Below are 4,361 nucleotides of genomic sequence, written 5' to 3'. Positions count from 1 at the left end.
CGAACCCACCACCTTAGGTGTACGTGGCTGGCGCCTTAGCCGGTTGAGCTATAGGTGCCGAGCCTGCTGGTTCCAGTATTAACAGAACTATAGTCCTCTTCTAGGCATTACACTTAACTGATGTTAGCTAGTTAATACAAGCTTCAGAAGAATTTGGACAAGTTAAAAACAAGATAAACTGGGATAGAAAGACCACTGCTGCATCCTCTAGAGAACCTAGTAATCTTAATTTAATCTGGACCATATGGTTTGGTTACGGCATGCTTATATGTTCTTTTGCTCAGATGACTTCATGTAATTGCTGTTACTATATTCTTAAAGACAACTCTATCTCGTTTTATCCTTGCTTATTTAATGTTAAAAGCTACAGGCCCCTATTGAAATATGAATATTACTGCTTTAAGGATTACTATGCTTCATCAAACTCACCTTCATTTTATGGAAAAGACTAGAGTTGCTTAGCATCACGCCCATGTTTATTGCACCTCAATTAGAGCTTATATGTTTTGTACTGTGCAAGATTGTCATGAATAAAAGTTTTTTCTCACTGTAAAAAAAAAATAGAGCGAATTATGAAACCCCAAGAAAAGAAATAGCATAAGACATTAACAAATGGAAGAACATACCATGCTTTCTTGGCTGGGAAGAATACACATTGTTAAAATGTCTATACTACCCAAAGTAATCTACAGATTTAATGCAATCCTCATTAAAATACCAACATTATACTTTGAAGAACTGAAAAGATAGTTCTTTGTTTTGTATGGAACCTGAGCCAAGGCAATTCTTTTTTTTTTTTTTTTTAGAGACAAAGTCTCACCTTATTGCCCTCGGTAGAGAGCTATGGCATCACAGCTCACAGCAACCTCCAACTCCTGGGCTTGGGCAATTCTCTTGCCTCAGCCTCCCAAGTAGATGGGCCTACCATGTGGGTGCCTGCCACAATGCCTGGCTATTTTTTGGTTGCAATTTGGCTGCAACCAAAAAAAGCAAAACCACCCAGAGATATTTTTCATCTAAACCCAAGTGAGAATGGCCCATGTCATAAAGTCCCAAAGCTGCAGATTCTGGTGTAGATGTCAAGGGTCAAACCTACCACCCTCAGTATATGGGGCTGGTGCCCTACCCACTGAGCCACTGGCACCACCTGAGCCAAGGCAATTCTTAGTAATAAAAACAAAGCTGGGCTTGGCACCTGTGGCTCAAGTAGCTAAGGTGCCAGCCACCTACACCTAAGGTGGTGGGTCCAAATCCAGCCTGGGCCTGCCAAACAACAATGACAGCTGCAACCAAAAATAGCCAGGCGTTATGGCGGGCGCCTGTGGTCCCAGCTACTTGAGAGGCAGAGGCAAGAGACTCATTTGAGCCCAGGAGTTGGAGGTTGCTGTGAGCTGTGATGCCATAGCACTCTACCCAGGGGTACAGCTTGAGGCTCTGTTAAAAAAAAGGCTGAAACTGGACCTGCACTTTTCACCAGTTACAAAAGTTGACTCAAGATGGATAAAAGATTTAAATCTAAGATACGAAATGATAAAAGTCCCAGAAGAAAGTTTTGGAAAAATTCTTAATGATGTTGGCCCAGGGAAAGATTTTATAAAGAAAAGTTCATTGGTAATTGCAACAGTAACAACAATAAAAAAAAAACAAACCCAATGGGACTTAATTAAGCTGAAAGCTTCTGCACAGCTAAGGACACAACAATTAAAGCAAATAGACAACTTTCAGAATTCAGACATTTGCATGTTATGAATCTGACAAAGAGTTGATAACTAGAGTCTACAGAGAACTCAAATTAATCATCAACAACAGAATAAGAGCAAACAATTCCATCTGTCATTGAGCAAGAGACATGAATAGAACCTTCTCTGAAGAAGACAGATGAATGGCTAACAAAAATATTAAAACAATGCTCATCATCCCTAATCATCAGAGAAAGTAAATCAAAACCACCCAGAGATATCTATCATCTAACCCAAGTGCAAATGGCCCATGTCATAAAGTCCCAAAGCTGCAGATGCTGGTGTGGATGTGGAGAAAAGGGAACATTTTTACACTGTTGGTGGGATACAGCCTCGGTGGAAAGAAGTAAGGAATATCTTCAAAGAATTGAAAATTGACCTTCCATTTGATCCTGGAATGCCATTACTAGGTATCTACTCAGAAGAAAAAAAAATCATTTTATCTTTTTTTCTTTTTCCAGAGACAGCGTCTCACTTTATCATCCTGGGTAGAGTGCTGTGACATCACAGCTCATAGCAGCCTCCGACTCCTGGGCTTAGGCGATTCTTTTGTCTCAGCCTCCTGAGTAGTTGGGACTACAGATGCCCACTAGAACGCCTGGCTATTTTTTTGTTGCAGTTTGGCCCGGGCCAGGTTCAAACCCGCCACCCTCAGTATATGGACCCAGCACCCTACCCACTGAGCCAGTCACTGCTCCAAAAAATCATTTTATCATAAGGACATTTGCACTAGGTTGTTTATCACAGCTCAATTTATAATCCACAAGAAACAACCTCAATGTCAACACATGAATGGATTAACAACCTCCAATCAACACGTGAATGGATTAGCAAGTTATTGTATATGTATACCATGGAATATTATTCAGCCATAAAAAGATGGAGTCTTTACATCTTTTGTATTAACCTGGATAGATATATTATTCTTTGCAAAGTGTCACAAGAATGGAAAAGCAAATATCCGATGTATTTGATACTAATATGAAGGCAGTAGGCAAACTAATACCTGCCCACACAGAGAAAAATTCAATTCAATTCAAGTTGGGCAGGGGGAAGGATAAAGGGAAAAGAGGGTGGGGGGATTAGAGTGCTCCCACCTAATGGGCACAATGTAAGGGTATATGGCACACCTGGGTGTGAGACACAACCATAACAGGGACTTTACCTAACAAATGCAAACATTAAAATCTAATTGTTGGGTGGCACCTGTGGCTCAGTGAGTAAGGCACTGGACCCATATACCGAGAATGGAGGGTTCAAACCCAGCCTTGGCCAAACTGTACCCCCCCAAAAAAAAAATAATAACCAGGCGCTGTGGCAGGTGCCTGTAGTCCCAGCTGCTCAGGAGGCTGAGACAAGAGAATCGCCTAAGCCCAAGAGCTGGAAGTTGCTGTGAGCTGTGACGCTACAGCACTGTACTGAGCGGCATAAAGTGAGACTGTCTCTAAAAAAAACAAACCTAATTGTTTGTACCCTACTATTAACCGAAATAAAAAAATAAAGTGATCATTGATATACTTTGATTAATATAATCTGTTATATTTGTGACCATTTTTTTTTAAGAGATAGAGTCTCACTTTATTACCCTTGGTAGAGTACTGTGGCATCACAGCTCACAGTAACCTCCAACTCCTGGAGTCCAGGTCCTAGCCTGCCACCCTCAGTATATGGGGTCAGTGCCCTACCCACTGAGCCACAGGCACCACCCTTGTAACCATTTCCTATTCATCACCTTTGATCTTTGTTCCTATTTTGCCTTCTCTCTCTCTCTTTTTTGTTTTTGTGTTTTTGAACTGGCACAATTGAGTTTTCACTATTGATTTATGACATAGTATATTCCACATCACTGATTCTCTCCAGTCAGAAGTTCTTTGAAATGGGCCTTGGCCAACAGAAGAATGGAATCACAGGACTCACCGATTCTGTGGATGGCACCCCAAGTAGCGTAGGTTTTTAACTGGCTGCTGCTAAATCTGCCTGTAACCTTGTCACCCTCAGCCACCTTCATCTGGATGACACAAGGTCCTTGTGACCTATGATGTGGTTGTTGGGGGAGCATTTCCACAGCACATACAAGTCCATGAACTCTCCGATGTTCCTTTACAAATCAAGGCTGTGTCCTGCTGCTGCCATGACACATGTAGGCAGGGGGAAAAAACCTTTTGTGGCTTTAACTGAACATTGTACATGACTCTGTTTTCTTAGCATATCAAGAAAAATATTAACTTTATTATAACCCCAGAGACAAAGTAAAAATAAAAAAAAAAAAGAAAAGAAAAAATCATAACGCTATAGTGGAGAAATTTGTCATGATCAAAGTTAATGTCACCAGTAAAAGGACAAATAAATATCCCATGTCTCCTGATAGGATGTACTGAGACGGGTTCAACATCATTTTTCTGGTATGTTTGCCAAAAAAATGCATAACCCGAATTAATTGTGAGGAAACATCAAACAAATCTGAAGAAAAAGACATTTCACAAAGTAACTTGACTGTACTCTTCAGAATGTCAAAGTCTTAAAAGATAAGGAGGCTCAGCGCCTGTGGCTGTACAGCTAAGGCACCAGCCACGTACACCTGCCCTGGCAGGTTCAAATCCAGCCGGGGCCTGCCAAACAACA

Source organism: Otolemur garnettii, unplaced genomic scaffold (assembly GCF_000181295.1).
Source record: "Otolemur garnettii isolate 467f Iridium unplaced genomic scaffold, OtoGar3 scaffold00202, whole genome shotgun sequence".
Taxonomy (NCBI): Eukaryota; Metazoa; Chordata; class Mammalia; order Primates; family Galagidae; genus Otolemur; species Otolemur garnettii.
The sequence above is the reverse complement of the archived record's forward strand: the minus strand, read 5'-3'. Positions refer to the sequence as shown.